This window comes from Emys orbicularis, chromosome 11 (assembly GCF_028017835.1).
Source record: "Emys orbicularis isolate rEmyOrb1 chromosome 11, rEmyOrb1.hap1, whole genome shotgun sequence".
Taxonomy (NCBI): Eukaryota; Metazoa; Chordata; order Testudines; family Emydidae; genus Emys; species Emys orbicularis.
The window spans coordinates 17,405,908-17,429,451 of record NC_088693.1 but is presented as its reverse complement, the minus strand read 5'-3'; positions in this window follow the sequence as shown (position 1 = coordinate 17,429,451).

The following is a 23,544-nucleotide window of genomic DNA, read 5'->3' as shown; positions in this document are numbered from 1 at the left end:
CACAGTTTGTTAGATGCGTGTGTGACGTTGCACTCCATATGAGTTTATGAAAATATGCTAATGAGTGTGCATGTAGTGTAACTGGAATATGCTTCATGCAAAAGGTCTCTTGTAAGGTATCATTACAAAGCTTGTAATCTACTGAGTGTGGTCATCCTATTTGTATCATTCTTGTATCTGAAACTAGAAATGTGAAATATAACTCTGAGGTCCTATTGTAATTATGCAAAGTATGGGCCATTAATGGCGGTTTGGAATCTTGATGGCTCCCATCAACTAGGACAATTGGTTGTAAATGGTTCTGTTTACTTGCAAGCCCTCCTGTGAGTCAGGCCAAGAAGAATGAAGGCTTGGGGTATCACAGGACATGTGACCATGTCATCTGGTACTGGAATCCATCTTAAGCCTGGTACTTTTCCATTTAGAAGGAGGGGTGGGGACCCAGAAAGACAAAAGATTCCTGCCTTGTGCCAAAGCTATATAAGGGGGTGGAACAGAACAAAGGAGGTTCCCGTCATGAGAAATCCCCTAGTTACTACCTGAGCTGTACCAGGGGAAAGGATTGGGCCCAGACTAGGAAGGAGTCCAGTCTGTGAAAGAATCTTATTGGAACATATCTGAGGGTGAGATTTTATCTGTAATCAGTTTCTTAATGTATTAGGCTTAGACTTGCATGCTTTGTTTTATTTTGCTTGGTAACTTACTTTGTTTTGTCTGTTATTACTTGGAACCACTTAAATCCTACTTTTTATACTTAATAAAATCACTTTTGCTTATAAATTAACCCAGAGTAAGTAATTAATACCTGGGGGAGAAAATACCTGTGCATATCTCTCTATCAGTGTTATAGAGGGTGGACAATTTATGGGTTTACCCCATATACACTTTATACAGAGTAAAATGGATTTATTTGGGGTTTGGAGCTGGGTGTCTGGATGCTAGAGACGGGAGCACTTCTTAAGCTGTTTTCGGTTAATTCTGCAGCTTTGGGGTGCGTGGTTCAGACCCGGGGTCTGTGTTGGAGCAGACTGGCATGCCTGGCTCAACAAGGCAGGGTTCTGGAGGCCCAAATTGGCAGAGAAAATGGGCTCAGAGGTAGTCTCAGCACATCAGGTGACAGTCCCAAGGGGGTGTCTGGGACTGAACCCATCACAGAATGCTCCGTGGGTGGAACAATTTCCTGTAAAGTTCCAGTCTAATCTATTGCGAGGCTCAAAATGACAAAGTAGCAGCTGTGCAAAATGCAGGTGACCCTGACATCCTCCGTAGCCATAGAATTGTTAGAGTAATTTAGAAACAAATTGTGCTGTCCTTACTCAGGAAAATTGTCATGGAAGTCAGTGGATTGTTACTTTGTCTAAGCAGGCAATGTGAGGTTTGTCCCTTAAAGTGTTATTAGTTAAAGCTTTTTCAATATATGACTTTTATCTTGAAAATTTTCCTTTAGGCCACATAATGTTTTATAACGTCCTAGCACGCTTCATAGAATGAAATCAGTTGTTCAAAAACTATAAATAAATTAAGACTGGGTTATAATTTCTTATGTCTATGAGTTAGAATTCACCAGTAAATAATCATTCACTCTCCTGGGCTCTGCTATGGATAAAACCAAATCAAGTTGTGATCTTACAGGTCATGAAGATGGCACTTCATCTAGCAAAACCTTGCTTGGATTCACTAAATTTTGTCATAAAAAATGTGCATAGCAACATGATTCTTTTTGTGCCTCTAGCAAGAAGTGGGCAAAAATCGTGTCTTTAAAATGGCCAATTTTTGCCAAATTGGTGTAAAGATAAATTTTGTCAGAAGACTGAATTTCTCAGAGGTTTGGCAATGAGATATTTATGTCTGGGTGATAGTGACCTAAAATTGTTATAGGACCATCAGGAACTAGACTGAGACCAGATTGCAAAGCCAACACTGTAACAAACACTAGCCATTATTTTTGTTGGCTGCCGCAGCAGAGCTAGGAAAGGTTGAAGATTCATGGAGAATTAATGCCTTTTGGTGATCTCTCTGGAATAGGATTGGCAGAGAGGGGAAAAACACAGGTCTTCTGTCATCAGGATTGTCTATCTGGTATCTTTCACAAACACTAAATTTAGTCTGTAAAATTTTAATTGGTACAGCCCATTGACCAATCACATTTTGCTTACTGTGGAGAGTCAAGACCTGACTCTTATCTTTCACTGGTTTCATACTTCATTGACTTTCATAAATATACTCCTGATTTATGCTGGTGCAAGAGAGATGAGAATCGGGCCGAAAGAGACAGACTTGGTGGCTATGAAGAACTCTTGATTAGTTTATTGTACACTTCTTCCTTTTGCCAAAACAAGTTTCACCAACTCGTACTCTTTCAGACCTACTCACATCCACTTATCTGTGAATTGCAACACATTACACAGCTCATTTGGATTTGGCCCACTGTCTTCAGCGGCTTCATAAGAAAGATGTCTCTTTCTGATAAAGCCTTTGAATTAGGCCAAGTGGAGACTTGATCTCTGGGTCTGCCACGTGCAGGTCTGTTTCTGTAATCACTAGGCTACTGGATATTCTGGGGTGGGTCTCTCTAATTTTGACCAGAAATTCCATCCTGGACCTGAGACACTTTCCCAACAGAAACCCATGTTTAAACCCAGGCGTTCCTGAGAAAAGTTTCAGGTTTGAGAAATTGGCATTTTCCGGAGAGAGAATACTTCATCAAAAAAAATCCTGACAAGCTCTAATACTGTCTTCAAATCCCTTTTGACTTCTGTGGAGGAGCTAAGGATGCTTATGCAACATCATCTTGCAGGCTCAGTCTTCTGAGGATCAGAAAACGGCAACATATCCCTCTTACTACCCTCATCAGACATTGTCTCAACAACCCATTCATGCTTTGCTATTTTTTATCTGTTATCATCTTTGTCCAAATAATTTAGTTTCACAGTTTAAATGCCTCATATATTCCATAAAAGCAAACAACAAAGTGTAATCCTTTGACCTTTTCAGTATTCTTTGGTGTAATTTACTGATTGTTCACTTTCTCCCTACAGCATGGCCCTTATAACCATGATAAAAATGGACAGACAATCCAAATATGAAATGCTGGAAAGGTTACAGCCTTTGGATTGGTTATAAGTCTATTAACTGTTAAGAGTATTTTTACAAGGAAAGATTTGAACAAGAACAGAAAATGGCATCAGATGAATCGCAGTTGTTATGGAATAGGGAAATGATATAAACATAACCCATTCTCCTTAACACTTTAACACTGTAATCTTGTGGCCTCTCATTTTATGTCATTGCAACCCACCCTTTTCTCCTTAAATGCATCCAGTTATCCATTTAATTAACCTGATAAGATATTGAGATACAAATCTTTTGAACTTTTCTCACATATTTAATCTTTAATGCCATATTCCATATTTTATGGTTTATTGAAATTCCTTGTATTATTTTGAGCACATTAGTAGGTTTGCTTGCTTTTATCCCCCAACCCTTACTTGCTTGGCTTCTAGATGTTTTGTTTGACAAGCAGGGGAAGAATGCCTTGTGTGAAGAAAGCTTAAAGGTAGATGGCAAAATTGTTATGCGGACAGGGTGAAAGTTCAGTAGCTGTGCAGATTTGTTTCATTCTGTCTCTGGGATACATTGCGTAGGAGTCTGTCTCCCTGAACCAAACTCTTCAATGCTGCTGGGATAATTTCTCCAAGGCAGGCACTACATAGGGCTGTTCTAGACTCTAAATTGGTCACCTCACAAGCCTGAGGACTTGCTGGGACAGATTAGGAATGTAGATGGGGATGCTCCAGACTGCAGAGCAACTCATAGGCAGCCCTTGGGGCTGCTCCACACCCACCATTACTCCTATATGCCCCGGGAGCAGCAGTAGGGGGTTGGAAGCCAGGTCAGAATCTGGCAGAACAAGTTATGCTGATGGAAGGCTGGTGTAAGGGAGATCGGACTCAGGATCCTTTTTTGTAGGTAGTTCCTGACTTTTTCGAAATTGGTTTTTTTGTTTTGATGTAACTTTCCAGAGCCAGTCAGAAAAAAATTAGCTGTAGGGGCAGCATGCATGGAGTAGTGCTGTGGTTTGCTTCCTTTTAATTCCCATAGCATTCTACTTAGCTAAGTGTTTTAGTGTCTGGCACTAGAATTTCTCTCATTTAATTAACTCCCTAATATTAGCATGTGACACAGGCTAAGATTCTCCTCTTTCTCTCTGCAAAAATGCAGCTTGCTTATCTAAATAGCATTCCTAATCCAGTGGGTATGAGTGCACAATGTGTACTCTAGTGCTAGCAAACTACTGACCAGTCTGATCAAATACCTGGGTGTATTGAGCTTTAGCTGGCTGATCTGTGCTCATAGAGTTGCTGTGGAGCATACTGTAGGTGAAACAGAAAATGTTTAATTTCATGATGCATAAACACAGATGCCAATGCAGTTTTCTGTTTCCCTAATCACTAGTATTGAAGACAGCCGTCTGATATGTCCACTCAGAAGAGAATTCCGGAATGATTTTTCCTTGTCAACATTTAAATCCTCAACATCAGCCTGCTTAATACCATGGGAGGGAGGGAGGATGGTGTGTTAATGAAGCCATTTTAATGACCTGCTTTTAATCATAATGGAAAAAATGTTCATGCTTTGCAGAGGTGAGGTTTTGTGGTGATCCCAGTCTACAGTGTTTGGAAGGACAGAAAACAGTCACAGAATCAATGTAAGCTTTTTGACTGATGCTGACCTAGAAATATAACAGCACTGTTTGGTGTATAATGAATATTCTTCATTATATTGAATATTTGTAGTAATAAGCTCTACAATTTCAAATGCTTTCTTTTTTTCCTCATGTCTATTTTGCAAAGGTTCATGCAATTCTTCATATTTAAGTTTGAAATGCTTCTGTGTTCATTTTTCTTAGAGAAATCACATGCAAACCCAACCCATAAACCTCAGTGTCACCAGCACGGTCCACATTAGCAACCTTACTGTACAATAGCAGACTAGTGTTTATGATAATTTGGAGGATAAAATTTCAGTTAGAAAACCGATTCCAGGGGGATTGAATAACTCAAGGGATTCACAATGAGATAGAGATACTTTCAGCTCTAGGTCACCTGTTTAATTCTAGTCAATGTCTGCACTGACTGAAAGTTTTTACTATCTGATGGCTGTTTGGTGTTCTATACTAGTGACAGCACTTAAAACATTTCCCCCCCCACATTATCAGAGATATTACCAATTCCATCTGTGTTCTCCATTTCAGGTATAAAGGACAGCTCTCAAACTGGCTGAATTTTTCTAGATGGAAGAAACTTTTAAAATGTGACCAATGTATAATTTTTGGCGATTTTATTCTAGTCTCTAGTAGGCTCATGATCACAAAAAAACTTCCTCATAATTAGCACTCTTGCTGACAATCTTAGTAGAGAAGGCCAAAGACTGAATGGGCTATGGAGACTGAACTATCCTACTGCCCCAGGGATGTTTGCCCTGTCGGTACTGAGATATGTGGAGGGGTGGGAATGTTTGAATTGTACCTGTTCTGAGGATAAACAGGAAGACTTCAGTCTCTAGACTTGTCAATCTGACTGTAGTGGGGTGGTTACCCCACTCCTGCCCTGAAGGGCTTAAAACAGCCCTGGGGGAAGGTTGTGGCTGGGAGCTGCTAAGCTGGGCTGATTGGGAAGCAGCCGCAGCTGGGCCACACCCCAATCAGGCTTCAGCTGGCCCTATATAAAAAGGCTGTGAGCCAGAGGCCAAGAGTCTCTCTTTGCCTTCAGAGGGAGAAGGGCCTGGCTGCAGCAAGCTTGAGACAGAGTACCTGAGTGGAGCAGGGCTGGGGAAAGGCTGGGGAGCTCCAGCCTGGAAAGCCCCAGGCTGTGGCCTAGTAGAAGGCCAAGGGGTACTGGGGGTTGCAGAGGGCAGCCCAGGGCTAGGCCAAGGCAGCAGGTCCAAACCCTCCTTGCCTGTGATGAGTGGCCTATACTGCAGTCTACCCCAGGGAGTGGGGGCTAGTTGGTGACTGGCAGTGGCCTTATTCTGAGGCGAGGTAAGGATAGTGGGTGGGGGTTCCCCAGGGAGGGGAGACCCTAGTACTGAGGGGTGTACTGCCAGGGGGCAGCACCCCAGATACAAGGGCACCAGGGTCCGGATGGGACATGGGGCCAGAGGACAGGTGGATCACCAGCCTGCAGGGGGTGCTCCAGGATGCTGGAAGAGCTAATTCCCAGAAGTCACCAGCAGGAGGCGCCGCAGGGGTGAGTCCGCTCCTCTACACGGACACTTATCACAATTGCTATGTTCATATACATTTTTTAAAAAGACAAATATAATCAGTTTCACGTTTCCAAAAGATATGATTATGGGCCAAATCCTTGGTTAGCATAAATTGGCATAGCTCTATTGAAATCTGACCCTGTGCTCTTAAACTGTATGAAGAGATCTTGGATGTTAATCTTCGTATGATAATGTTACACTTTTCCAGCAGCCATGATATATACACCAAAGTGTAACTTTCCCTCTGAAGGAGACAGTATGAACCAGGAAATGTCATATGTGGATTACAGATGGAACTTCTGTATGTTAATAACAATACCCTGGTTCTCCTGGTTGCGGATTATTAGGTCCATCTCCCAGTGTACTGAACAATTCTTTCCATTATAAAATTAGCGTATTTTCAAGCTGTGTAATACCTCTAGACTGAAGATTGTTGTTACCCTGAAAGTTCCTAAATCCAAAGGTATGGCTTCATTGCGGAGTTAACCCATGTTGCACCATACCCATCTCTAGCCACACACACAACCCTCTCACCCAAGTTAAGTGGTACTTTCAGCCAAAGCTAGCTGGCCTGCTTTGGACTTCCAGCTAAAATACAGGTTCCGTAGTTACTCAGGCTGGTAACCTACTGACTTTGCAGTGAGGATAGGGGCTAAACCACTCAAGTGCTGATAGTCCTACAGTGCTTTCCCACAATTCCCCTGTTGTGCCCAGAAAAACAAACACTCCCACAGTTCATTGGTAAGGCTATGGTTTTGTCACGGAGGTCGCAGAAGTCACGGTATCCATGACTTCAGCCCTGGTGGCTGGGATCTGCATGGTCCGGCTGCCTCCCGCAGTGGCAGGGAGCTGTAATGTACCCTCTCCACCTGAGTCAGCGGGCCCCCAAGCTCTCAGCTGACATGAGAAGTGGAGGTCCCCTGCAGCTCCCAGCCACTGCAGGCAGGGGGGGTACCCCCCTTCTTTCCCACCACCGTGGGAGGGCAGGGGGACCCCAGCAGCTCCCCGCAGCCACCGCGGGGCAGGAGGATCCCTGCAGTGCTCCCCACTGCTGGGGAGGGGGTAGGGGGACCCTGCAGCTCCCCACCAGCCATGGCTGGCGGGGACCCTGGTGCTCTGAACCCCCAGGAGTGGTGGGGGCCCCAGAGCTCCCAGCCACCCCACAGCTGCCCAGTCCCTTCCCATTTTATCATGGATATTTTTAGTAAAAGTCATGGACAGGTCACGGGCTTCCATGAAATTTTTTTTATTGCCCGTGACCTGTCTGTGCTTTTTACTAAAAATATCCATGACAAAATCTTAGCCTTATTCATTAGTAAAGAATCATAGAGCAGCTCAGCTTACTGCAGCACAAAGAATCCTGGGCCATTCCCCAAAAGTTCTAGTGTGTCCGATGGGTGAGTGCAGCACCCATGAGGACACGTGTAGTTGGGTATGGTTTTGCAATGTGGCTGCAGGCCTAGGCTAATCTGGGTGCTGATCACCTGAGTTAATTCTGAAATGAAGAAATCTCCTCAGGAGCATCAGGCAGCTAATGATAAACTGAAAAGAGAAGGCTGGTAAATTGTTTTATCCTGATATGTAGGTACAGTATTCCTTGTGATTTGGGCAAACCGTTAGTGAGTGTATAATACTTCAGGTCTATTCCTGCTAGACAGCCATTCTCCCAGAAGGCTCTCAGGAGGTGCATTTCTTCCCGTTTGAATTACTGTAGGTCTCTTAGCTGGCCTATAGGTTGATCACTAGGAGATAGAAGCCTACCAGATAAGGCTCTTTCTTTGGGACAGGAAATATGTTGCACAGAAATACCTGTTCCAAGATAAGAGCTTGTTTTTCAGCATTTTAGCCAATGATTTTATCTTTAGTTTGAAGAGAGAGTCTGGTTTTGAGGCCCAAATTGGCCTTTGGCTTGTCTGAATTAGGATATTTTTGTTTGTTAAGATGCATGGGCAAGATTTTCAAAAGTGACTAGTACTTGTAGGTGCCTTGTTTAAGGGTGCCCAGCTGGAGGCAAGATAAAGGGAAGTGATATTCAGAATGTGGGTACTTGCTTTCTGGAAATCAGGCTTCTTTCAGGTGTCATGAGTTGGACACCCAAAAGCTGAGGCACCCACAATCACTAGTCACTTTTGAAAACTTTAGCCCAGGTGTCATGGGCTATTATTTCCTAGTTGGAAAAGGGTAGGGCTAGACCTAGATTTGTAACTCTTGATAAATCTAGACTATAAACTCTTCTGGAGCCTTATCTTCACGTATATGTGTAAAGTGTCCATAGTAGCCCAGTGTTGGTACTGTATAAATAATTGATAGCTAGTCCTACATCCACTATTTGTGTGACAGATTTGGGAGTGGTTTCTGCTAAGTATCTGCAGACAGGATAATCAAAACACTTACTCAAATCAAATGCTTGTCCTTCCTCTGGGGTGGTTGCCTCCAAACTATGACTACCTCTAGCTCACTCCAAGTGAGCCTATTGGTCAACAGAAATGTACCTTAGGGAAGGTTATGCTTGGCTGGTATGATGATGAATGGATAGAGATACTGTGCAAAGATGACAAAAGTTAACCCTTTCTTTCTCATGTCTGGTGTTTTATAAAGAGGAAAACAGCATTGTATTGAGTTGCCATTGTGTCTTCAATAATATCCATTGTGGTATTTCCTGTGAACCATGGTAATACATCTGGAAACAATGGTAACTACTTAGTAACTCACCATTGTGCTCCCTCGTTATATCAAATGAATAACACATTTAACATTTTAATTGGTAGCAAAGAGAGCAAGCAGAGGTTTACTGTAACCAGCACTGCACAAAATGGAAAAAGAAAGTGATTGGAGTAATAATTGAGATTTCTTCACTGATTAATTGCCATACACATTTAAATATTCTCTCACTGAGCTCATTTATGGCGATTAATCTCTGTACAGACTAATTTACAGGTATTGTATAGAAAACTGGCTGAATTTTGATCTCACACCAGTACAAAACCAGTATAAGTGAGGTCAGACGGGTCTGAAGTTGCGTAGAATGGGAAACCTGACACTGGATATATTGCTATAAAGACAGATTCTGATTCCCCTTAGTCACCTCAAATAGCTCCTTACAATAGTAATTCCACTGAAGTCATAGGGCTACTTGTAGTTCAAGGTACTAGTCAAAATAAGTAAAAGGAGTTAGAAACTGGTTCTTAAACATGTAGGGTCAGATTCTGCTCTATTTTAGTCTGGGTTTCCACTAAATACAATGGATTTGGCACTGAGTGAAACTAGGAGGATTGCAGGCTCGCTGAAACCATTTTTAAAAAAAATATTATTCTCTTTCTACAACTGGTCTTGACTAAAGATTTTGGACCAAATCCTCCAGCCTTTGTTCAGGGAAAGCTCCCTCTGGCCTTGCTGGAAATTAGCCCAGAGTAAGAGCTGTAGACGTTGCCCTTTGACATTTACAGATGCACTCAATGTTGGTTGCAGTAGAAGTTTCTTATACTTGGCTCTACATTCATGTGCATATCTATTTGCCTCTATTTGGGTCAGATTTCGATCAGTTACATTGTTATAAATCCAGAATATCCTCATTAACATGAAAGACGTTATTTCAGATTTACACGAGTGCAGCTGAGAGAAAAATCTGACCTACATTCCCAAATCACATTAGACAAACCATTGCATGCACAATATACCTCTCTTAGAAGTTTTAATCTTTTAAGATACTTTCTGTTATCCTGGACACTTTTTTTGTTACGTGATGCAAGTTATGTCTTAGAATTAATAAACAGTGTCGCCAACAATGACACCACTAATTTCCTCCACTGCAGAAGTACCAGAATTTCACAGGATGAAATTCTATGGCCTGTATTATGCAGGAGGTAAGACTCACTAGATGATCATAGTGGTACTATCTGGCCTTAAAAATCAATGAAAGATGCTCAGGGCTTTCAACTCCTAGAACCTTGTAGGATTGGGCTCAATATTTGCGCCTCATAAATATAACACAGGGAGTTATGCCAGTAAACACGATTTACTGGGGAGTGTGAGAAACGTGAGCTGTTGGGTTTGCAGAGCTAGTAAGCTGTCTGAAAAAACAATTTCCCTGCTCTGTTAGTAAAAGACTATACAAACCCGGGGGCCCCTGATAAAGCCAATCAAGGACAGTATCAACAGCCGGGTGTTCAGTTTTGTTGTTGTTGTTATGGTTTTTTTTAATTTTTTAAATATCACCCCAATATGTTCAGTTCACATTTCTCTCTGGACAGATCAACTTTTTTGTCACAGAAATCTTGTTCCTGGAACACAGCCGACTAGATTCGCAAAGTCATTAACTGCTGGATTATTAGAAAGTTAATGATGAAAGACAGAAACTGTTAACTCGAATATTGAAATGTGCATTTAATTTTTTCAGTGACACTGGAAACAGCCTGACACTTCTAGTAGATTGCAAGGAAAACAAACCACCAAAGCCATGGAGAGAAAAAAACAACGACAGAAACGGGAATTTGGGAAAAGACTTTCTCTGGACAGCAGTCTTGTGGTAAGGACTAAAATATTCATTTACTGTTGTATGTTTTGGCATTAAAAGTATTGCTCTTTAATTTCTATGTCCCCATAATGTTGTACCTTGTTTTAAAGCAGATGTTCAAGACATCACAATGGCAAATCCTCTTGTGATTATAACTCCAGATCTACAGGACTAAAAGACTTTTGCAGCAACCTAATAGGAACCTATTATCATATGGAAACATGTCACTGGGTTTGAGCGAATTACACTAGGGATGAATCTGGCCAGGTACACAAGGATGGCATTTAAAAAATTACCAGTGTTATATAAGATAAATAGATATGGTTACCTCAGGCCCTGCAGCACTCTGCTGTATTTCCTTATACTTCATATAGGAAATACTTTGACTGAAGTAAATACTGACCTTCTCTGACTGCAAATTCTTGTTTAGTTACACTAACTGTGGTGGCTGTAGGTATGTTACAAATTCATGTAATATCATCTGAAGGAAGCATCAGCTGGCACATGCTCTGGATGAATTATTATTGATATACCAAGGACCTGATCCTGAATTTAATGAGAGCATGATCTTGGCCCCAAATCTGCCTTCAAAAAGTAATGTTTTAGCTGCTGAGTGGAATAAACAAAAAATTCTTGAACAGACATATCATGAATGCCCAGATTGGAAAATACTTGGAATATGTGTTTACAACTAGCATGCTGAAACTGAATAAACGGAGAGGTCTCACCCTGCCCACATTCGTCTCTGTGACTTTTGCAGTGGCTACTCCTTATTCTGAGAAGGGTACTTTTTCCTTGGAGGTGATCACAGATCTGCTGCCTTCTCAGAGTAATGAGACTCCTGAGAATGATGCTTGGGGAAGTGGCTGGCGTGCTTAGTGAATCTCCTCCATTGTATAAATGCAGGAGAGGATGGGTCTTGCTTGACCGTTAATGTCAGCTGGCCAGGGAAACAAATGTAAAAAGGGGACATGACTGTGGGAGCAGCTACCACTTTCCTGGGCTCTGAAATGGAGCTGTCAGGGAGAGGAGGAGATTCTGTAAATCACCCCTTGTGCCTTATAAAATAAATCAGGGAGTGAACACTCCTTCCCCTAGCCTTAACAGAATGCCAGTGGCTCCAATGAAAGGGTGATTGTAGGGAGTTAAGTATCATGTGAGGTGTGGAGCTCATCTTCCCATTGTGAGCAGCTCCAAAACGCCCTGATGATGAGTGCGCTTCTGCAGTGGACCATCTTTTCCTTCAGGTAGGTTCTGCAAAATCCAGCCTGCTGCAAAGCCTGCATCCTCCCAGGACTTGCACAGTCCAGAAATGTACAGGTATTTTCAGCTAGATCAAGCCCAAAGCTACAACACTATTAAAACTACTTCAGTTACCTTACAGCTTGTGTACTCAGAAGTGGATGCACAGTTTCATCATCTAATAGACTCTCATATCATCAAAACAAAAATAAGCATTTATTGTACATGGACTGTGTTCATATACAGGATCAAGTTCTGCTATTATTTCTAGGCATGTAACTCCATGGAGGCAGATTCTAGTCTAATTTCTCTAATTAAAGTTCATTGCTGTGTTCCAAAGATTTTAGCCACAGAAGAACAGAAACGGTACACTGAGAGTTTAGGGCAATGCCAGCAGTTTTGAACATTGCTGCATGGACTGCTAGAAAAGGTGTTGAACAGTATGGAAAATAAGTGCTGGTTTTTTTTACTATTGTTTCACTTATCCAAAGAATTCTCCATAGAATAGTTTTGGAGCTTACTGATGTTTTATCAACCAATTAAAATGTAAATTTTGTTTTACTCAGGAGACAGTTGTGGTCTGATGCATAGGCTCCTGGTTTCCTGCCTCCAGTCTATGCACTATCTCCCCAGTAAACCAAAATGTTGTGAGTCTTCTGCAAAGTCTTGCATCTTCGACTGCCTGTTAGTATATCATACTGGCTGTCCTGTGACTAGACCAAATTCAACCAGGCAAAACTAAACACTTTATCTTTCTCTCCCTTCCAAAACACCTCTCCTCTCCATCACTGTCAATAACAAAAAAATTTCTTTCTGTCATCTGGGTATCATACTCCGCTCTTCTCATTACTTCCCCTACGTCCATTCTGTTGTCAAATTCCATCAGAACACTACATTTTCAAAATCTATCCGCTCATCTTCATTCTACCTTCTGAAGTTCCTACATCTCCTCTCAGTCTCTTCTCTTCACATAAACCCTCCTGCCTAACCACTCCCTTGAAGTCTTCTTGCACTCTCATATTCCAGTATTCTCCAGGCTGGACATTATGCTTGGAACAGTCAACCCTGATTTGATGCTAAAAACATGGTCTCTGCTTTCTGTGGGAGCCTTCTAGCAATAATCCACCTAGAAAAGAATCTCATTCATATGCATTCAAAAGCAACATGTTCATTTTTTGACCTTGGGCCACAAAACACATATATAAACAGGAGATAATGTTAACACACACAATAGTGTGTTATGTCATCAATCTGTACTGCTTTACTATGCCATCTCCTTGTGAAAACGAACACTTCTTCCATGAAGTTATGCTGTAGAGCTCTCTTTCAGTAGGTATTAAAATTTACTAAACCTAAGTATTGCTTAGTGATTTTTAATAGCAGTGGATTATCTCTGTCTGTATCTTCCTCTTGGAGTCAGAATGTATTGGCTCAGAGGAGGGGAGAGAGAGAGAGAGAGAGAGTGAGAAAAAGAGAAAGAAAGCAATTTCTAAAACTAGAGATGGGCTCAAGGCATTCTGGGTATAAATTTGGGCTTTCCAAAACTGAATCTGAACTTTACCAAAGTTTGGTGTGTTTGGATTTAGCCCATTATAGAGAGCGGTCCAAACTCCAAACCTGGAACAATGTTTCAGCTTCCATCTGGGGTTTTGACTCAGGCCAATTTTTGTCTAAATTTGGAACCTTCAAACAATGAAGCAGTGAGAAATGACACATCCACATAACACTCTTCCTCACAGCACAGTACAAAATCGCTTCTTCTTGGATCCCCTAAATGAAGGGGAAAATCAAATGTATTTAAGCCCTGCTAGAGCTGGGCAAATTTTTTCAGACAAATAGTTTAGTTGACAAAAAATGCAGTTTCAGGTCAGCCTGAAACCATGTATAGATTTGACACCAATAGTTTTGGCCAGTCACAAAATGGCTAGAGGAGGAGGAGAAGGAGGTGGGGATAGTGGTACTGCCTGCCTTCCGCCCCTATGCAATAAATTTTAGCACAGCTGGAAAACCTTGGGGAAAGAGCTTGAAAATGAGGCCAGATAAGCTTTTCTCAAAGAAAAAATGTAGACACAAAAATATAAGGATGATTCATACTGTGAAGCATCATGAGATTTTCTACTAATTAAAAAGTTTGAATGGATATTTCTCTGAATACTTTACCAAAAGCTAATATATTTTAATCCTTTTATTTCTGGGGAGACTAAGAATCTTCTTGCCTTTAGTAACAGCAAAATATCCACTGAATGCCCTGTTCAACTCTTGTTAGATCAAGAGAAGTCTTACCATTGACCTCAAGGGAACTGGATCACTTTGAGGTTAAATGGTCATATGATTACTGCTATTATTGTAACAACTAGAGGTCTCCACTATTGCCAGCAACTGAGAATTTCAATGCACAGGCAATTAATTAATATTTATAGACAAAGCGGTCAAACCTTTAGAGCAATGACAACGATATTTATAGTTCCATGTTCAAGTGAAAGGAATGACAAAATATTTAACTCAGTGTAACAACCCTTATAGAAAATCCCTATATGGCTTCAGAATAATACCACCCTTTAGTGTTCTGTCTGATGGTTGACCTTCCCCGCCCAACTGAAATAAGGATATAGTTTTTGGATAGGAATTAAGAATAATTTCTATAACCCATATTCGTTTCATCCCTATTAAGCTCTAGGGAAGCTTTCTATTAGGAAAATCTGTGTTTGTATGTTACAGACAAGACATGATTATTATTTAAATCAGAGACATGTGGGGAGCTAGGATTAGAGCTCTTGTTTTTCATCTTAAAAAAAACAACAACAACAAAAACAGGCCTCTGTCACTTCAGATAAAGAAAAGCTCCTTTAGATGACCTTATTAATAGGGGTCCGCTGGTCCTGTCTGTGGGCCAGCCAATAGATGGAAACAACACAAACTCTCTCAGACATCAGTCCATCCACCTACTTGGAACTAGAGCCCTATATTTTTCATAAATTCATGATGATGGAGGGGCAGATGGGCCAAAGCTAAATGGTATTGAAACCCCGGGTGCCAGGTGCCTGGAATGGAGAGCTGGACTCAGCCTCACAGATCAGAAACCACTGCTGCATGGTGAGTGAGGGGCAGGCTCACTCTGCAAACCCCATCACCCAGAGAGTCTTTCACACATTGGGGGCAGGACGCAACCCTTGTGGATAAAACGGATAAAATAATATGAAATTCACAAAAAATTAGAACAAAAATACATTTACTGGGCTCTTACATCACTGTGAATTGCTTTGTATGATGGGGGCCACAGTCACATCAGGGTTATGCTCTGATTACTCAAGGTACTTCAATTTAGAACTAAAATAAAATGCAAAAGAAATAATCTCAATGGAATAAGGTTATTTGCAATATATTATTCAGCCATTTGGTATTTCTTTCTGTTGTACAGTTTTCCAGGTAGGATGTGATCCCTGGTAAACAAAGGAGACAAAACTGGGACTCAAGCTTTGTAGAAGCCTGTTTATTTGGTCTGCAGTTTGTAGTTTTCTACAATACACTTTTTTAAGATTGGTTCAATATAAAATGAAAGTCAAGTAGCTTAGGCCTTAAATTTAAGTTCTGTTAAGTTTTACAAATGTAATATTAGAAATCTAATTAGAGGGATAGCTCAGTGGTTTGAGCATTGGCCTGCTAAACCTAGGGTTGTGAGTTCAATCCTTGAGGGGGCCATTTAGGGATTTGGGGCAAAAATCTGTCTGGGGATTGGTCCTGCTTTGAGCAGGGGGTTGGACTAGATTGACTTCCTGAGGTCCCTTCCAACCCTAAGATTCTAAGTTTCTGCTCCTTCTGGCATTTGCACCCAAGACATTGTATTGGTGAATGACAACATGCAAGGAGAAAAAAATACAAGGAAAACTTGCTGTTCTGTATTTTTTCCATAGAATGCAAAATGGAAATAAAGAGCAGATGGTGAAAAATACATTAGATTTTAAATAATTATTTCAGTTTTGAATAAGGGAAATATATTATTAACATCAGTGTACTTTTTAACAGGGTATTTTTAACCTGGCAAGGTCCCTTTTATCCAATAATAATCACCAACTTATTTTATAGGTGCTGGAACTAAGGGTACTGCCGCAACCCCTGGCTTGAAGTGGTTTCCATCACATACAGGGTTTATAGTTTTGGTTCAATGGCTCTCAGCACCTCCACTATACAACTTGTTCCATCACCCCTGACTTATTTGGTTTGTGGTGAAGGATGTTGGGCCTGGGGATGCTATTAAAACAGCTAATGAAAGGATTGATTGTATTTCAAGTTGTACTAAAAGAAGTTCTTCCTAAAGTAGTAAATAAAACAACTTTTCAAGAAGCATCTGTGGGATAGAGAGACTATTAGAATGTGTCATTATCACTTTGAGTACATCCAGCTTTGTATTCACGAAGTCTAATACTCTGTGAAAATAATAAAAGGCCCACCAGAAGTCTAGCCTTTGCCTGATCCAAACTGTTCAGTTGTCCCCAGGACACTTTTTGATCAAAAAAAGTCAATGTTACAAGCTGTGCTCTTTATTTATGTGAATAATTCCCAAGCGGACTATGCACTTGGTTGGCATTTGCAGCTGTGATGGCATTTAGCTGAGCAGGAAGTTTGAGAATAGTTTCTTTTCAAGCAAGCCAGCATTTACAAAATAAGTTTTTCACTTAATTTAAAATGAGGCTTTTACTTTTAAGAGCAAACTGCAGTAAATGGTTTCTTTGGTGGCTCATGAACTGTGCTCTGATACTTTCAGCTTAGTCATACACTGCTGTGATTCTCAATTGGATTAACTTCAATAATACCACTACACTGTAATGAGGGTAGCACTATAATGTAATAAATTGCACTTTACAATGGGAGTAATGGCTATTTCCACCCTTCCTCAGGTTGTATTACAGTCAAACACTAGGTAGAGACAGGTCTAATCGGTAGTTGGTTAGGAGACCTACTGGGAAGGAATGTTGTGTTTTCTAATGATCAGAGCAAAGGATTCAGAGTCAGATGTTCTGAGTTCAAATCCTGACTCTGTGACCTTGGTCAAATCTCTCTCAAACTCGATTCCTCAATTTTCTCACAGTAAAATGAAGATGATAATACTTTCCTACCTCACTAAACGTTGTGAGCCTTGAGTTTCTAATGTGTGCTTGTAAAGTGCTTTGAGACCTTTAGATGAAAGGTGTCATATTAAAAAAAACTCACAGAAAGCAGTCTGGAAGGGGATTCTTCCTTCTGTGTGAGAATTCAACCAATGTCCCAAGCTGTTAGCATTGTATTGTTCAAAGTGTTATCTTTTACCTGATATGTACAACCAGTTGAAAGCTTGTGAATTTTAAGGATCATGTCACTTTTCATAAGAATTGAGCAGATACAGGGAGATGTAATCCAGTTTGGGTTGCTACATTGTGTCGCTATGAATCCCATACTGCAAGTTGCTACATTGTGTCGCTATGAATACCATACTGAATATGGTATTCTTTCAAATTTCCTGTCCTGATATGTTGGATACTGTTGCATCACAGAGCAGTGTATATTTCAGTGGTAGATGCAGATTCTATTTTGAGTGTGTGTTTGTGCGCACACACAAATGAGAAAATACCTGTGGAAAGGTTCTAGATAGGCACAACCAGAAAGATTCATTTCACAAACAGCTGGGGTTGAAACTCCTTTAGAGTTTTTGACTTTATTTATTCCAACTTGGGACTCAAAATGAAAGTAGCATCTGGTGTTACAAACTGTATTTTAGAGCTGGTTAAAAATAGAATTTCCATCCTGGGAGAAATTCTGAGATTTAAAAATTGGAAAACTTTCAACTGACTCTGCTGTAATCTGCCTTATGCTGTAACAGTCCTGGTCAAAATTATACAGCTTACATGGAACATACTTATTGACCAGGACTCATGTGAGCCAGGGGTCTTTGGGGGTAGATCATCTGATACCAGACAGGTTACTTTTGTAGGTTTCCTTAAAATGCTTGTCAAGGCTCATCTACCCTGAATAAAGGACCCCTTTCGTCTTTAGTTGTCTTTTCTCTCCGACCCTCACAAGCTGGTCATCCACGCTCCTTCTAGGGGTCCATTTGACCCATATAAGAAATGAATCAAGATAATTGTGAAGCATTCAGATTCCCCAGGGGCAACAGCAACTGGCTTTCTGGGCAACTGTCTGTATAAATTCAGGCAATTTTTATGACACCAATGAATGTTTTCCCCGGTGTAGAAATAGAGCAGGGTAATTTTGGCCTGAGACAGTTTCCAAGTTGTTTTCCAAAGAACTTGTTTTCACTATCATAATACCTTACAAGTGAAAATCTTTGGTAGGGCTGAGGGAAAACTACCTCTTACTGTTTCTGAGCATGCAGTATATTTTTCCTAATTTGAAACTCCAGTTTGGCAAAGATAACTGACAATGTGATCACATTTCAGGGTTAATGGCTTCTCTGACTGAATCCAAAACCAACTCATAACTGTTCATTGCACTCCTATGTGTCTTCAGTGACATATATGTATGGTATGTGTATATACCAACAGAAATCCTTCCACTCTGTCCCTCCCAGGCAGTGATAATACAATGTAATATTGTTTATATTTAAATAATAAGACAGTCCCAATTTTTTGCAAAGGCTTGCATCATGCAAACTGCAGTTCCTGTTATAATGATTCTCCTCTTACTAGGACAAATCTTGCCAGTTTTACTCATTGTGGATTTAATTCAGCAGGATGACTTGTGTAAGTAAGTTGAGCAAGATTTGGCCCTTAGCGAAGTTGTTCTGTGAACAAATTGTTCTGCATTATTAGAAGGTTGAAATGTCCATGTTAATTAAAGCACTCTAATGAATAACAGACGATGATGCCTCTGTGGCTCCGTTTAGGTGATTTGTGGAGTTCCTTGGAGATTTAAACCCTAGAGCTGGACAAAAATGAGAATTTCCTTCATGTGGGGAATTATGATATTTTGAGATTTCTTTTAATTTGTTGGGATGAAATGACAAAAATTTTCATGCAACTGAAAGTTGAATAAAAAAATTAAGTTTAGAAATGTTGAGACATTTCATTTTGTTGAAGTGAATTGAGTCTTTTTGGTTTGAATTGGTTCCTATGAGTTGCTGTGATGCCCATGGGAGTTGTAGTTTGAGTACCTCATTCCCCCATTTTCCTCAGTGGTCTCTGGCGGGACTACATCTCACATGATCCACCAAGGTGGCTCAACCAAGGAAACTGTGGGGCATCCAGGGAAATATCCAGCCAGGGAGCCTGGCCGACAGATGAGAATGGGGGCACCCAGACAATAACTCCCACTGAGACATCATAGCAACTCAGCAGGACAGATTAATGTCAAACTGACCCAAAACAAAACATTTCAATTTGTTTTGACAACCTGAAACATTGCTATATAGGGCAACTTGACCTGAAATGAAATATTTTGTTTAAACTTTCCCAGGGAAATATTGATTATTATTATTATTATTATTATTATTATTTATTATTTTGCAAAACTGAAATTTTCCTATGGAAAACTTTGGTTTTTGCAGAAACTGCATTTTCCATAGACAATCTATTCAGATAGCAAACTCATGACAAACTCTACTAAAGATAGTGGGCTAGAATTTTCCATCTTTACTCACGCTTTGTAGTACCTTACTCCATGAGTAGTCCCAATAACTTCAATGAGACTGATTATGCAGAAAGGTACTTCTCCACATAAGTAAAGGTGGCAGAATCTGACCACTGTGATGGCTTGAATCTGATCTCATTTGCTTGTTTTGCACCAGTTAAACTCCGTTGACTTTAATGGAGTAGTTCCTGATTTACACCAGTGTAACTTGTATCAGAAACAGATATTAAGTGTATGCCCATTCTGTAGGTACTTTGTCACATATGCATTCAGTTACCAACTAATACCTGTAAAAAGCAACAGAGGGTCCTGTGGCACCTTTAAGACTAACAGAAGTATTGGGAGCAGATTCAGACTAACACGGCTACCCCTCTGATACTCAACTAATACCTGTTCTTCCTACTGTTGTTATACACGCTCAGGGTTGAGTATAATTCTTCCCACATGTTTTGTTTTGTAAGTTGGGTTGCACTGTGATACTGACTCTTTGGCTGAGTTTTGAATCATTTTGAATTATAGTTGACTCCCATCACTGGCTGAGTAGCATTTTTTTCATTTATGGTTCCATTTGATGGGACTGTTATTTACTTTCTAACCAGCTTGTAATCTTGGTTTCATCTGTGGCTTGAAGCTTTCCTTTGAGTGCCACATCAACCACATTGTCAAGACTTTATTATCAGCATAGGAATTCAGCAAAGCTCAGGCCACTGCTGCCTCAGCAGGCTGCAGAGGTTTTGATTTATGCCCGGATAACAGCACGGTTGAATTATTGCTATATCTGGTTCACAGACCTCCCAAATTGGCTGTTTCTTCTCCAGCGTGTGTGAAATTCAGCAGCTAGAGGACATACAGCTCAATGTTTCCAGCAATCAACATACAACACATGTACTAGGAATTATGTGCTGAATTCCTTTAAAATATGATATTCATTTGATCGCACTTAAACCTATAAAGCTCTGAATTTGCTTGCTTCTCCACATCTTCATGAAGTATCAGTTTCTCATGTTCTAGGACTGTCCCACTGCTTGTATGCTTACAACATATATTGTTCAAGAGTGGGTGTCTTTGTTAGGTTGTGATCTGTATTCACCACTTGCTGTTGAAAGGTAGGGAATCTGACACCATAGGAGTTCCTTGGTCGTCTCTTCCTTCAGTAATAGAAAATTCATATTTATATATAATTTCAAGTTAACTTATATCAAATGATCTGAAAAATTGCTTTATTAAGGACACTATGTAACCAAAAGCTGATGAAGTGATTAATATACTTTACATTAATTGTTTTATGCCTAGGCTTGGCAGAGTTCTTTTTTTTTTTTTATATAATTTTGATGGATTATATCAATGTTTATTTAAGCACATTTTCAATTTTTATCAATTTAAATGTTCACAGTTATGGGAAATTATCCGGGGACCCGTTTAATGACAGTGGACTTTGAGATTCAAAAACTTAAAGCTTTGTAACCATTAAAGCACAAATCGTCAACATCACATGTCAACATATACAAAGTAAATATCCTTAAATCAAACTCTAAGTTCTCAGCAGCATTTTTCTTATGTTGCCTAACTGTACATTTTGATTATTATCACTGGAAATGTTTTGATTGGCTTGTGTGTGTAGAGTATAATCAGTGTTTACTGATATTTACAGATAAAAATCTAATCCTTACAAACCTATTTATATCCCATCTTTAAAACCCTCAAGCCAAGATTTTCAAGTGATCGGGGATTCTGAGTGGCTCATTTTTAGGGTGCCCAACTTTGGGCATCCAAGTAGGACCTCATTTCCAAACGTGTTGAAAGTCCTTCTGAAAGCCAAGCCCCTTTAAGGAGTATTAAATTGAGCATTCAAAGATTGAAACATCCAGAATCACTGTTCACTTTGCAAATCTTGGCCATTTGCCAACTTCATCCCTGGTGTCATTGCATTCATTTCAAGGGTGTATTCAAAACTGTGAACTGAACACTGCAGAAAGACAAGCCATACTTACCGTGCCATTGTTGCATTTCATATCTATATTTTGATCAAGAAAAACAAATATTAAGGTAGTGCTATTTGTGGTTCCATAGTTAGGGATTAGCTGAGTTTTTTCATTGACAGTAGAGATTCACCCATTGGATTATGTACGAAGAATACAGTGCATCTTCCCCCAAAACTACAGAACTTACTCTTTGAGAACAGAATGAATTTCTGCAAATTTGCAAGTATATTAGTTAATTAATTTGGGTTAAAATTAATTTTAAAATTAGTCTTTTAAGAAATTTAGCACCATCTGTGCAGCTATTTCTTTGTCCTGAATTATCTTAATACTGGAATAATGCAAACTCTTCAAACTTCCCTTATACTTAAACTAACTAAAATATCATGCATTGAGTACTTAAATTTTTTTTGTAGGATTAATGGTATTTTTTGCCATTTTTTCTACATAGTGGAAAGTTTCTTATTCAGCAGAGACTGATTATAGAAGGACATTATTACAGAAGTCTACAAAGGACCTCCCCCTTTTAAAATCTCTGTCATTTCCAATTGTTTTTAATAGGACTGAGACCACAGGTGCCTTTGGTTAAGATGCCCTCTTTCAAAATGGCCACTGCATTCTATTGGGAATAATAGGAATGAAGCAAAGCTGCTTTCAAAGAAGATGGTGGCCCCTGACAGCACAATGTCCTGACCTATAGGGACATGATGAGGGGGGGTGGGGGAAATGGGGGGGGGGGGGAATCAAATGTGGCTTTTTAACCTGGGGCTACAGATGGTATTATTGCTAACCATAAACGTGATTTATGGATGGTGTCATTGCAAGGCAGAGTTAAGGTGGTTTTTGTGCCTAGGAATTTTATACATCTCTTTGTATGACTATTGGTAGCCATGCTGCCATGTCAGTTGTGGTATGAGAGATCCTGCAAAACTTACATGTTGCTTAGAGAAGTGTTTTGACGATAAGGTAAATGGTCAGCTTCTCTCTAAATCAATACTGAACCAATGCACCAGCTTCAATGGGATTGGAGCTCTTAACTCACAGAGGTGCTTTTGAAATTCCCACCAGAGCCCTCAATTTAGCTTGCAGAGCTGCAAGTACTAGGCACAGTAAAATTTACAAAGCCAGCCCCCATAAATTATCTCAAAGATCTTCTGCAGTCCTGATGCAGTAGGTATAATCAGTTGAAGTTAATGGCACTACTCACAGTTTTAAGCATGTGTTTTAGTGTTTTGAAAACAAAATGGGTAGACAGTTGTTGAAGCTAAAGAACTAATAAGAAATAGAGACAGGCCAACCCAGAACCATGGATCCAAACATCCCTCAATGTTTTGGCTTGGGGCCCATCATTAATAAGAGGCAATAATGAAGACACAGTGTATTGTCAGCCTGTGAAAATCAGGACTGCACAAGGTCATTGTGATAAATACTGTGGCTGGATTTGTAAAAGGGCTGGGTAATTTTATGACCTCTAATGTTCGTAGCTTTGCAAGCTAAATTAATGATGAGTGTAATCTGATCTCTTGCTTCAGGGGGTAAAGTAATCACCTGTAGAGCAAGGACAGGCTTCATACCCACCCCAGATGCATTACACAGTTGGTTGGGCAGGATAGGAAAGTGCCTGCCTTTCTCTGAGGTGCTGTCCATTACCAGGAAGAGGATTGCCAGCTGACTAAAAGGACCAGTAGTCTGATCTGGTTTGGCAAATCATATGGTATGTTGGTATGGAATAAACACTGATGCAAGGGTTAGAGAAGAGTTTGGGGATGTCTGGGTTTAGTATTTAAAATAGAATTACTTTGAATTTATAATACTACTTTAATCTATCCCTTAGTTGCTATTTTCAATGTTAAGGATAACAACCATACAGCTCTGTCTTGAGAGGAGATTTTTTTTTTGGACTGAAGCCTTGATTGATTATTC